Source organism: Anthonomus grandis, chromosome 10 (assembly GCF_022605725.1).
Source record: "Anthonomus grandis grandis chromosome 10, icAntGran1.3, whole genome shotgun sequence".
NCBI lineage: Eukaryota > Metazoa > Arthropoda > Insecta > Coleoptera > Curculionidae > Anthonomus > Anthonomus grandis.
This window is the reverse complement of record NC_065555.1, coordinates 13,388,601-13,402,612: the sequence shown is the minus strand read 5'-3', so window position 1 is coordinate 13,402,612 and position 14,012 is coordinate 13,388,601. Positions and strand designations below refer to the sequence as shown.

The following is a 14,012-nucleotide window of genomic DNA, read 5'->3' as shown; positions in this document are numbered from 1 at the left end:
CAAGTATATCTTAAGGTTACCCTTAAAATCTTAAACGGAAAAAAGAATCGGGTGATACCTAATTTCAAAGGTCTTATATTACTGCATACAACTGCCGAGTTTGAAGTGGTTGCTATCATTTCTCTGGATATAAGAGCGTTTTGAAATTTTGAAAATAGTAAACATATACACAAGCATTTTGAGTGAATTATCTATTTTAATCTTAATCCCTTTAATTTCATTTTTCAAAGAGGTGCCTTTAACCCTACAGCCCCCTACGAGAAAATAAAATAACCCCTTAAATGTATTAAATTAGTATGGTTACTGTAATTGCCAAAAACAGCCGCGTGTCACATAATTTTAATGTTTTTTTTGTTTTAATATTACTAAAAGTGAAGACCTTTTTTTTAGTAACGTCAGCATGTTAAAATTCTGAGTAGGTTATTCAGGATCAGATTCATAATACATTAAATAAAGCAAGGAATAACTGCCTACTCCCAGTGATAAGTAAAAAGATAAAAAACACCTACGCTTATTTCGTTTAAATAAAACAAGTTTATTAAATTAAGGCACTTTATTAAGTGCTCCAATTGAGCCACGCCTATTTTCATACAAGTATAGAGGTTTTGCTCAAAACGATGTCTGACATTTTCTAGAACTTTAGGTGTCATTATCTGACATTCATTTATGATTCTTCGGCGTGAGTCTTCCAGGAAAATCCCAGAAAGTTTACGCTATCCAGTTGGATAGCGTAAACTTTAGTTCTTAAATGCTCCTATGAAAAAAATCAAGTAGCGTTAAATCAGGCGACCTAGCTGGTCATTCCATAAAGGGTCAGGAAATCAGCAAATATCTCGTTAAGATATTGCTCTAGTAGCATAGTGTGGGGGTCAAAATATTTAAAGATTTCCACCTAAACATTTAACTTCTCATGGAACTGGGTATGAACATCGAGAACTGTTTAGCATCTGACCAGTAGTTATGATGTTTTACTTTTCCATTAAGTAAAAATATACATTCATGTGAGGAGCAAATGTTGTAATTAAGATGCGGATAAACAATGATGGGTTTCACAAAATTGCACTCGTCAGATATAATCGTCCTCAATTAGTTGAATTTTTTTTCATGAATTTTTTAAGGATGGAATTTATTTTGCTCAAGTATCCTATGAATGCAACTTTTGCTTACTCCTGTATTCCTCAGCAATTTTATGACTGATTCAGTATGAAGTTCACCTATAACAGTTATTTGCATTGCTTTATTAGTAGCAACAGTATGTTAAACTCAAAGCTTTTTATTCAACACACTGCCAGTTTCCCTAAATTTAGCAACTTATGCCAGAACATATTTTCTGTTGACCCGTCTATCTGTATGATCAAAATACTAGTTATTATTTAGACTATTTAATTAAATGCTAATTTTGTAAAAAAGTACCAGTGGTTTTTAAGAACCAAATAATTCAAAATCTTCAGATAAGTACCTATGTTTTTGTATTTTATTTGTTTTGTTTTTATGCAGGGTACACGACTCGGTATTTAACAATAAAATACAGAAATTTTACAAGAAAAGATTGCTGGCATAAAGATTTATTTTTATAAATTTTTAAGCCAAAAGCATAAAAGTATTCCCGTTACTTATAATTGATAAATTTTGCTTATAATAGCAAAAAAGTCTTTAAAATAAGATATGACACAACTTATCTTGATATTTCAGATTTTAGGGGTGATTTTACTCCCTCGTAAAGGTTTGCAGGTATGAGGATGGCCTCTTAATTAATTAAAGACCTTATTAAGTTATCCTTTCGAAAATAAGATTAACTTGCCCTTTTCAAAAAAATGGCAAACAGAGTCCAAATCACTTTCTTAATTTTCGCTGTTTTTGGAATTGGAAAAGCTTTCATAATCAGAGAAATAATAGCTGCCACTTGAAACTGGGCAGTTATATTTCGAAATAAAAGACCTTTAAAGTAAGCCATCACATGATCCCTGTTTCTATTTAAGATTTTAGATGTGGTCCCACCCCCTCGTAGGGGGTTGCTGGTTTGAACGTGGCTTGCTCATTAAACATTGTCACCCTCGAAAATAAAATCAACATGTCCAAGTTTTTTGAAAAAAACATGTTTTTCACACAAAAAATTGCTCTGTTTCGTTTTTGCTGGGACACCCTGTATAAACCGCAATATAATTGTATAATCAAATAGGCACAATTCACTAACAGAAAAATTTGTTGTGAGCCAAATTTCATTGAGTACAATGATGGTTAAGTGAGAATAAGAGGCATTAACAACTGGATATTCAGCTTAGTACGGAGTCCCCTCACACTTTTGAAGTAAACTAACAGGCCTGAAGGGGTTCCTGTAAGTTCTTTGATACTATTCTGGGAGCTCCATTAGTATACTTCATAGTGAGATCCTTCTAACCTCCTCTTAACCTGTTCTTTACCTTAGTTTTGGGTTTGTCAGATTTTGGCTTTGCTGACTGGTTAGGACAGCATCTATAAGAAATTTTAGGAATTTGTTCAGGTTTCTCTTACTTCAGAGCATTTTGCCTACTTCCTCTGGAGAACTTAATCTGATTCTCAGAGAAGAATAACAAATTTTTGTTTTTCCTGTCAATCCTAGTAACATCACCGATTTTCAAAAGGCTCTCGCTTAGTTGACACAAAAAAAAGAGTTATATTCTTGTCTTCCTATTCTCCCTTTTGACTTCCGAACCTTTCTTGTTATTCAATACCAATTCATGCAATATTAACATAAAATTTGCTAAAGGTGAGAATCTTCTTAATAAAAACATAAAGAGACACAAACTGTCAAAAAGTCGAATTCTTAGTTTACACTTAATGATACATTTCATAAATGGGTTACGTTGACCTGGATTTTAAAAATAATTTAATTAGTACTAATAAGACAAAAGATTTATCAGAATATCTGCTTCTAGAACACCCTATACTTACCCAATATACCTCATTGACGAATCTTCTTTATACTTTCGTGTACATTTTAAACTTTGTTGAAAATGTTAATACTAATTACAACCAGAGTCAACTCTATTCAGTGAAATTTTTGATAGGACTTAAAATATTTATGTAACACTAGTACGAGATCTAGTGACGACTGGTTCAAGTAATATTAACACGAAATCTGCTAATGTGATTCTTCTAGATAAAGACACAAACGCATTATCAAAAAGATGGTTTCTTAGTTTAGAACCATTAATATATTTTATTAAAAGTTTATATTAACTTGGTTTCAAAGATACTGAAATTGTTATAGAATTAAATAAAACAGAATATTTATAACAATTCCTACTTCTAGAGCTCGTGCTACTTGGCCAATATCTCTCTTTGACTAATCAATTCACTCTCTTGACACTAATGCAGCTAAAAAAAGAGCTTATTCTTCTTTACATCTTCTTATACTTATAGAAATTTGTTGAAACGATTTACAATACTCATTACAACATTGAGTACTCAGTCAACGTAAAATTTTTCCGTAAAATTTTTATTGAGAACAAAAAAGATTCATGTAACACTAGAATCAGCTCTTCTAAAAAATTCATTGTAATATAATTCTATATTTAAAAACAGATTATTAAATTTTTGCATAGAGTTAGAGGATTTAATCAATATTAGCACAACTTTTGCTAAAAGTGTAATTCCTCTAGATAAAGACATAAAAATATAAATGTATTATTAGAAAATTGGATTCTTATTTCGCACTCAACGATATATTTTAAAAATCGCTTACATTATCATAAATTTTAAAGATAATGAAACTGTTACTAATACAACAGAAGATTTATAAGCATACCTATTTCTGGAGCTTTATCTACTTGTAGAGTATGGTAAGTGTAGAGCAAGTCGCAAGTAGTAGTAAGTAGAGTTTGGTAAGTGTACTAATAAAAAAAGATAAATTTATTCCTTTTACTTCCATGTACCTATAGAATTTTTTGAAAACGTGTACAGTTACGTTGAACATGTGCAAAGATCCCTCCAATCAGTGACATTTTTGATGAGAACTCAAAAGATTCATTCAACCTAGCACCAGTTCTACTGAAAAGTAATTTTTGAAGTACCAACTACTAAATTATTGATGCATTTAGAGGATTCAAATAATGACCATGAAATCTGCTAAATATGTGGCTCTTTAAGATAAACACATAAGAATATAAACTTACTGTTAGGAAGTTGGACTTTCAGATTGCACTTAACGATATATTTTATAAGTAGCTTGTATTGATATGGATCTCAAAAATAATAAAACTGGTACAAATCCAACAGAAGATTTCTAAGAATACCTGTTTCTAAAGCTGTTTCTACTTGTTTAATATTTTGATTTGAGGTGTATGCAAGTATGAAAAAGAAATTATTCTCCTTAATAATTTTCTTATATATTTTTTAAATTTTGTTGGAAACATTTATACTAAAATGTTGGGCAAATACAGCCATTAAAATTTTTGAATTTATATGATAGCTGTCCTGAAGAATTATTTTTAATGAACAAACATGAAAAATAAAATGAAATTTTCCATAGAATTCGAGGATTTAAGCAATATTAGCATAAAATCTGCCTAAAATGTAGTTTTTCTAGATAAAGAAGTCACTGGAATATTCCTTGAATAGTTTTTGATGTGGATTTTTTTAATGTTTAAATTATTACAGGTACAATAAAAGATAAAAATTAAATCAATTTATAAAAGGATGCTGGCAAAAACTGCAAAGAACTAGAATAAATAATAAGAGAGGAAGAGGAATTGATAGAAAATTTTGTGGATGGAAAGTTAAATGAAGATCCAATAAATGCCATTCGGTATGAGGGAAGAAAAAGAAATCTTTTTAATGCTGACTTGCTTACTGATGATATGCTGAAAAAATAAGAGAAATCTATACAAAACTGAATGTATTTTAATTAAAATTACCTTAAAAGGTCACTCATTTTGCAAAAAAATAAATAAATTGTCGAAGTATATCACAGATAGCCGCAACAAATATTGGGTACTATAATCAATATTCGTCTGTAATTTAACAATTTTACATATAAATTAGTTTACCTGCACCATATCTCGCTTCCATTTTCTGGCTCTAATGTGCACGGTACATCGGCAAATAATGGCGGGTTCTTTGTGAAAAAATCCCCGGTCTTGCATTTATGGCCGTTTCATTTAAAATTTAAATATTACCGTGTTGCTTTTTTAGTTTCTATAGTTAATGCGTCTGAGTAATAACGGGTATATTAAATATTTTAACAAATTCCGATCGAAGTGTATAATTATTTAGAGAGTCCGTCATCTATTCTGCATAATTCGTAACTAAAAACGACTTTTAAAATTTTAAAATGCAAAATTGCGTGGAAAATAAACATATAATGGCAGTAGGCTCAACTGGGCTGGATACGTTGCGGCGGTATTTGCCAAAATTTCACCTGAATTTTAAATAAAATCAAAACTTGCCTGGAGGCGTGCGATATTTGCTAAAATATACCATGATACGTTGATTTTTTATAATGTAGGTTCAAGTAATTCATTATTTTTTAGCAGGTGAGTTTTTGTTTTAATTTCAAAATACAAATGTGTTATAACGTGTTCCTAGTTCACACCAATGTTTTTTTCTTGTTTTCAGTTTCCTTGTTAAAGAAATATGCTTGGGATATTTCCATTTGGGGACATGCTAATGATACAAAGCATACACACAGCAAGTCAGGAATCTAGAACTAAATACAATAAAAAATAAATGCATACTAATCAGCCGAATACAACCTCTGATGTATTGTATGTGATATATGATTGACATTAAACAAAAGCAAAACTTAGAACAAGTAGAGATATAAATGTACATACCTTGGAATTACAGTGAATACATAATGGGATCAATCAACACATATCCTGGCAAAATAGGCAAAAAAAAGAAGTAATTTTTAGAATCCTGAATACTTCGGACATATCATGAGACATACTAAGTACCGCCTGCTATAGTTTATAGTCCAGGAAAGATTGGATTGCAGGAGAGGGACCAAGAAGAAGACGACACTCGTGGATGCATAACCTAAGGCAATGGTTCAGAGTATTATTGACTGAACTATTCAGAGGCACCGTAAGCAAAGTCAAAATGGCCGACATCCGAAACGGATAAGCCTACGGAAGAAGGAGAGGAAGAAAATACTTCATATATATGTTATTGCTAAATTCTTTTTCTATACCTAGTTGAATTTATAAATCGCTATCATATTTGGCTTCAAGTCATAGTAGAGGGCTGATTCTAGTTTCTTTTCCCTCTCATTCGTATCCAGTATCTGTTTTATAGTATAAATAGCTAAGCTAAGCAATTGCAAGTACAAAAGCAAAGGCAACAACGAGTCTGCTTGATAAGTTTTATGTCTAATCCAGATGTTCCTGACGCTTGTGGTTTCACATACAGTTAGTAGCCAGATAGCGGTTTATATTCCATTGTGTCATCAGCTTTTTTAGATAGTTTATCTTTGTCTCTAATGCTTTTTGCAGATTTAAGCATTTTAATAACCAGGTGTGAGGTACACAATGGAAAGGTTTTTGCAACACTCTCGACAATCCTCACTGATTAATGTCGATCATCTTAGTTACTTAAAAGTGCTCCTTACATGCATCGTTTTTGTTTTGTTAATAGTAAATAATTTTCACTTAGCTAAGCCTAAGTTTTTCTGCCATAATACTGGTCATTATTTTATATATAGCATTGAGGTAAGCTTGTGCAATCATGGATGGGCATATAATTATTGACTAGCCGAACTTTCTCGCTTTTCAGTATCAAGAGTTTTCTTTACTTTTATAATCATTTGTTTATAACAGGATGAGATGTTTTCATGTGTCGATTTATATTTTTTTAGCCACTTATTGGTTACATCATTATTATCAGCAACTGTCAAGTTGAACGCTTTCTTAAGCGCTACTTCCAGTTCTGTGGTGCCTAATTCTTTGCACTGTATCTCTTTAACAATAATACTATATTCTTGTTACTCAAACAAGGTAGCATTTACCTTGTGTATTTTCTCCTTTTTGCAGATGCTTTTCCAGTTGTTTTCTATATCAACCTTTGCAGGTGGTTTCGTTGCTTTATCGATATTTTTTTGTCGGGATTCTTACTCAGCATAACAAAAAAATTACGAGAAATTTTGTGACAACCAAAGCCAAAGAAAATATACTTTAATATAATTTAGTTAAAACTCCACGGAGATTAAAATTCTGGATATGCTTAAGCAAACCTGAGTTGCAAATGCTAAAAGATTAAAAAAAAAGCGACAAATATCCAAAAGAAGATACAGAAATCAGCAAAATATGATTTTGTAATAAATCGAAAATCTTTTTATAGAAAACTAAATGTAATGGAGCAGAAGCAAAGAACCCAAAACTTACCACAACCAGAAGAAGTAAACGCCTTTTGAAGCGGAAAAAGAAAAAAGAGAAAAAGAGAGCGGAAAAAGAATCTATGCTTATCTGCACAATTAATCAAAAAGATTTAGCAAATTCATTAACAGGAGCCTAAAATTGAAAATCTCCAGGATCAGATAGAGTTCATAACTATTGTTAAAAAAATTTATCTCAACCCACCCACATCTAGTTAGGCGTTTTTACCAATTTCTACAAGAACCTAAGAGAGCTCCTGTTTTTATGATGAAGGGCTGTAACAAACCTGCGTCTCCAAGCTGTGGAAGCCGCACACCCTTCTCGCTACCCATCGATAGCGTGCCTTCCAATAGACAATTGTCAACAATCTACACACATCTACTTGATAACGACTTTCTAGACCAAGAACAAAACTGATGTCGCAGAGGTTCTAAAAAGAATATGATAAAAAAAGGACCGTTTTACGTCGCCTATATTGATTACCAAAAGGCATTTGATAGGATACCGCACACGTGGCTTGTGCAAGTGTTGTATAAGTTTAAAAAACTTATCATTACATTTTTCAGCCATGCAATGACCAAGTGGTTCACTATGCTGCAACTTAACGCTATTAAAAAAACCAATTATTGCAGCCAAAATAAAACTTAAACGCGAAATTTTTCAAGGAGAACCGTCTTAAAACCGTTCATTTCCTTGCTAAATAGCTTAAACGTAGGATGCAAACTTGATTCCCGAAGCACAGAACTTCTTCAATTACTTATTGTATATGGATAATTTAAACCTCCTTATGCGGAATGCAAAGGAGACCTAAACAAACTGTTAAAAAATGTAGGAAAGTTTAGTACGAAAAAATGTAGGAAAGTTTAGTAATGTTTATCACATTGAACTTGAAAAATGTAAGGTCAACAGTATTGAGAAGAGAAAATGGAAAAATCACCAAGGATTTAAAATAAATAATTGACAGGGAACAATCATGGGAATGGATAAAAATGAAATCTATTAGTATTGGGGATACCTGAAGTTAAACGGAATAAAGCAAAAAACAGCTAAATTTTTACTACAAAAAATTATTTTTATGGACTAACACATTTTTTATTCCTAAATGGACTAACACGCAATTAGAAGACTTATATAAACAAATAAAAAAATAGTGTCGCAAACACCGCTTTCATCGTAAGAGCTTTATCGAAGGGTTTCATTTACCAATGAACAAGGGTGAACGTGGAATATGCAGAACAGATAGATAATCATAGAAGATACTTTATCGATAAAGCTGGAGCCGCCAGGGTATTTCAGGAGCTAAAAGAGACTGAGAAAAATGCAACCGTATTTAAATTTATCTAAAAGACAATTTAGTCCTCTTTTAAGAAAAAAAATGCGCAAAGAACTTAGAGATCAATGACATAAAAAAACAATGTATGGAAAATACCTTACTTCGATAAAAGATGAATCAATATAGCGGCATCGCAATTATGGATAAAGTAAATTAATATTTTTATGGAAACAAAAAATTTTTTAAGTGCTATCCAAGATCAGATAATCTCAATGAAAATTTATCAAAAACAGATATTAAGAGAAAACTTGTCCCAAACTAATTGCGGAATATGCAAGCAGATAGACCAAGGTCTTAAACACATAATAGTTCTATAAAGATAACAAATAGGGGAAGTCTTTATCTCCAAGAAAAATGCATGTGGGACACTTAGGTAAATGTATTATGCATTTCGGCTGTGTAAACAGCCATCATCAGAATTGAATTTTTTGGTTTATTTGGTGAACGTATATTTTTTTTTGTAATGTTCTATATCTGATGATGGCTGTTTACACAGCCGAAATGCATAATACATTTACCTAAGTGTCCCACATGCATTTTTCTTGGAGATAAAGACTTCCCCTATTTGTTATTTTTATATACGCATTCTCCTACAAAATATGGACTTCTATTCAACTAATAGTTCTATGTTCTGTACTTGCACCAAAACAATATCTGGAAAGGCATAATAATGTTGCAAAGATCTTGCATCAAACATTGTCTAAAAAATACCTTGCATTTAAAATAAAAAACTCATACTACTCTTACAAACCAACACTAATGCAAAAAAGTGATGATTGCTGTATTTATTGAACCCGAAAAATAATTACAGATAAATCAATTCTAAATAATATTTCCGACATTGTCTTGAACCCAAAAGCTAAAAAACAGGTCTTTAAAAATAAAAAAATTATATTGAACTTTTCGACTTAAGCATCAGTCTATACATACAAATGCTGCTCTTTTACATAAAAGTACGACGCTTAAAAGTAGGACGCTAGGAGAGGCTTAATCAATCATCACCAGCTCTTCATTTGCCGAGGAAGTGAAAAGAAAACATAATAATAAATTTATATGAAAATATTAAAAATAAAAGTCAATATTATATTATTATTGCCTATTTTACTGTTTATTTAAAGAAAAGAGACACAAGCATTTTATTCTATTTTATCAACAAGTCAATTCAATACGTGGTTATAAGAAAATGGGCTTTATAATTTTACATTTTATTTGTTGTTTAAACCAACTTTTGTCCTGTTTATGGAAGTATGAAGTACTAACACGCTTTAACATTTGGGTCTTTTCGTTTTCGTATAAACATAGAATTTATTTTTGATTTTTATATACATTGTTTAATACGATTTCTTGCCGGTTCTTGGCTGTTGTAAAAACCCTGGGGATAGACGATTGACTGCGTGTATTTGGGGCTTCAGCTGCATCGGGTGGCTCCTTCTTGTTCTTGCCGTGGTGTCACTTGGAATCTTATAGATTTCTATAAAATATCAATTTTTATCTTTACCTTCTTTTTGACAGTTTATGATTTTAGACTGAATCTACATAATAAAAATATGCCATCCTGAAAATAAACAACATGTACTTAAATATTGCACACTTGAATGTTCCGGTCACTTTTTACAGGATTTAATGAGCTTTCTACGATTGTAACCGAAAATGAATATGATATATTAATTATAACAGAAAATTGGTTGAACCCAAACTGTGATGCCAATTTACTTAGTATTCCAGGATATAATTTAATTCATAAGGATAAAGCTAGACGTAGAGGTGGCGCTGGAGCATATGTTAAAGAGGGATTAAACACCGAGGTCATTAATCTTACCTTTTCTACTACTGCCGAACTTGAGCATATTTTCTTAAAAGTTTCCCTACTTACCATGAAAATTATTGTAGGAGGTTTCTATCGCCCTCCACGCTTAAATATTAATAATATATTGGTCGACTTGGAACATATAATAAACGCTTTTTCTTTATTTTGATATTAGGATTTTGACAGGAGATTTAAACGTCGACTTTTTAAATCTGCATAACCCTGTACTGGATACTCTTAACACCTATGGCCTCGAACAAATAATTAACGAACCTACTCGAACTACTAATACTTCTAGCACCTTAATTGACCCGATTTTTATTAACAATAAAGACATCGTCAATAAATGCGGCATACTACCCTCTAATGGAATAAGTGATCATAACCTTGTTTTTGTCAAAATATCTGTTAAATTTATAAAGCCTCCTGCGCGTTTTCTTTTGAAGACTTTAATCTAAATTCCTTCAAAAATGATATACAAAATATACCATGGCATAGAACTTTTTGGGAAAGAAGCATAAAAAAAATGCTTATATCTTTAATGATCTTATTATCTCACTTTTTGATAAACATGCTTTACTTCGGAGGGCAAGAGCAACAAAATGTAGGGCTCCTTGGCTTACCAGAGATATTCGTAAATTGCAGAGAATAAGAGATAAAGCATGGCAAAAATATAAAAAGACTAAAACGGAAACTAATTACAATTATAATAGGACTTTAAGAAATCATACATTATCTTATATTAGAAAAAAAAAGAAATCACATATCAAATATTTCTGAACTTATTAATCCTTCTAAGCTTTGGAAAACCCTACAATACTTAAATATTACTTCATAAAATAACAGTACTCTTCCGCCAAATCTATCAAACGCTAAAAATATAAATAAATACTTCGCCTCCTTTTTACAAACAGTAACTGAACAATGTAGGGATAAGATAGAATACTACAACAATAATGTTTATAATTTTAAATCTAGATTTAACTTTTCACTAACAACTTCTCAGACAATACACTTAATTTTGCTAACCCTTAAATCAAATGCTGTAGGTGTAGATTCACTCAATTTAAAAATGTGTAGCCCTTTTATAGAAGATATTATTATTATGCATATTATGGGGTTTAGTACGGCTTCCGCTTTAGCATCAGTACTTGATTATGTCATTAAGATTTTCGATGAAGGTCTTGTGAGTGTTTTGGTTTTGTTGGACTTCTCTAAGGCCTTTGATACATTAGACCATAGGCTTCTATTAGCTAAACTTAAATACTATGGCTTTGAGTCCGATGCACTTAATCTAGTTGGATCATTTCTTCGAGACAGAGATCGCAAAAGATCAGTTTAGGTGACTCGGTATCCAATAATATTTGGATTAAATCTGGTGTACCTCAGGGTGCTATTTTATCCCCGCTCTTATTTATTATTTACACAATAGACCTTATCGCTGCTCCTTTGTTTTGTAGTACACATGCCTATGCTAATGATACTTAGATCAACTTTTCTTTCAAACCTCAAAATACACAGGAAGCTGCCGGAAAAATAAACTCGGAACTTAATATAGTTAATCAATTAGCTTACGAACATGATATTAACTTGAACCCCAACAAGACAAAGTTATTGTGTTTTGATAGTAAAATCAAAAAAGACATGGTAAAAAAGTCATTAAATCTATACATTGGCGCCACAAGTTTATCCTTTATATGTTGTGCAAAAAATTTAGGCTTAATAGTGGATGAGGATCTAAGATTTCATGAACATGTACGAAAGATTAGTAAAAAAAAGTTTTGAGCTATGGATATTTGTATGGAATACGTAAATGTTACCATGTCTCTCATTTGATCTCTGAATCCAACTGCCTGAATATGGAAAACCGAAGAACACACCACCTTTTAAATTTTGTTCATAAATTGCTTACTGAGGCGGAAGCATCTCAATTTCTTAAATCCAAATTCTTACGACGCAGAGCAATTCACAATGTTAACGTTAGATCACGCCATGCTTTTTCTCTACCACAACATAAAACAGCCATGTTTTGCAGATCTTTTATTTTAAACGCCATCAGCATATACAATCTCATACCAGACAATTTTAAAATTCTTAATCTAAATAAATTTAAATTTAAATCTCGACAGTTTCTAAAGTACACACACTTGTGTGTACTTTAGTGAACATGCAAGGAAATGCTGGGTGATTACCTGCGGTGGGTGCGGGGTGCCTTCGATACTTTTGCTGTGATTGAGGGAGGTCGATTGTCTATTGGTAACATGGGTCAGTCATGAGCCGACAGGGTATTATTTTTGTTTTGTTGAAAAATAGTTATACAACATATGTCAAGAATAGCGCGTATTTAAGTATTCAAATATTTTATCTTAGGTAAATCTTAAATGGGTTGAGTGAAAATAGCAGCTTGCTAGACTTCGCATTTTAAGTTTACACAATTTTTTTTTTGTTTCCATTGTACTTAAGTATCTTATTTTTTTCTAACTTATAAAGGTTAATAAAAGTAGTTTTTATTTATTTATTTATTATTTATTGTGATTTTCTTCAGATTGCTTTTCTCCCATGAAAAGTCAAGAACTTAAATCTACATGTTTAACATTCACTCATATATGAATATGTAGTGATCCTTCTGAGTCATTTTACTATCATGTTTTTATACCTTTCGAGTAGATGCGTCCCAATTAGATGTTTCAGTACCTTACGTTTTTTCCTTAATACTTGTATTTTCTTAAACCATAACTTGTCAGCTCCTAAGGTTTTATTTATTGTCAAGCTCTAATCTACACTCTATCTGTTGATTTTTGTATTATTTTGTATTAAGTATCGTCAGATTATTCTCATGTTGATCTCAAGGATACAGCAGTACCACTTTTTATAGTTTAGTCGAACCAGTATTTAAGAGCAGTTGCCTTCTCCAGTCTTTAAAATTAAGGTATGTAAATACTATTCTAACCAAATGCTTTGTCTTTCTATTTACTATGTTTACAACTATTACTAACTTTACGTCCATATAGTAAAACCTAAAAAACTTTCATCATGTTTTCACCGTACGAAGATAGAGTTCAGGAGAAATTCCATAAACCCGCGCTGATGCACTCACTTAATAAATGTAATTTAATAAATCGGAGCGCATTCTTTCTGTCTGGATCGCGAGTGAAACAATCACACGCTAATCTGTCTTTGTCGCCGGGTATTTCTCGCCGGGAATGTCAAGCCTAGAAATAAATTGCTTTCCGGTTTTCTATTAAATTTCGTAAAAATTGCAAATTTAATAATAAATAGGTGTGCGAGATCCAGGCAGCTGCAAACCGCATCAACTATCGTTGCATCCTGTCGGCAGCTTCCGTAAGGATTTCGCCTACGATTCATTATACTGCAGCTGAAAGACAAGCGAAGCTTCTATTACTGCTCAGGTAGGATCGGCAGGAAAATTGCATTTGAGGCTTTCTCCAAGGATGTAGCACTTTTGATATACGTACATATTATAATTCAGATGTCAGTGTTGGAGGTAAAATGTTTATTT

At 31.8% G+C, this 14,012-nt stretch overlaps 1 long non-coding RNA gene across 1 annotated transcript; it reads right to left on the bottom strand.

Moving 5' to 3' along the window:
• Positions 1-9,766: 9,766 nt before the first annotated feature.
• Positions 9,767-10,744, bottom strand: LOC126741549 (uncharacterized). Its single transcript, XR_007662219.1, has 2 exons — positions 10,559-10,744; positions 9,767-10,156 (listed from the first exon to the last, which is right to left on the bottom strand). It is a non-coding gene; the product is annotated as an uncharacterized LOC126741549 (long non-coding RNA).
• Positions 10,745-14,012: the final 3,268 nt, after the last annotated feature.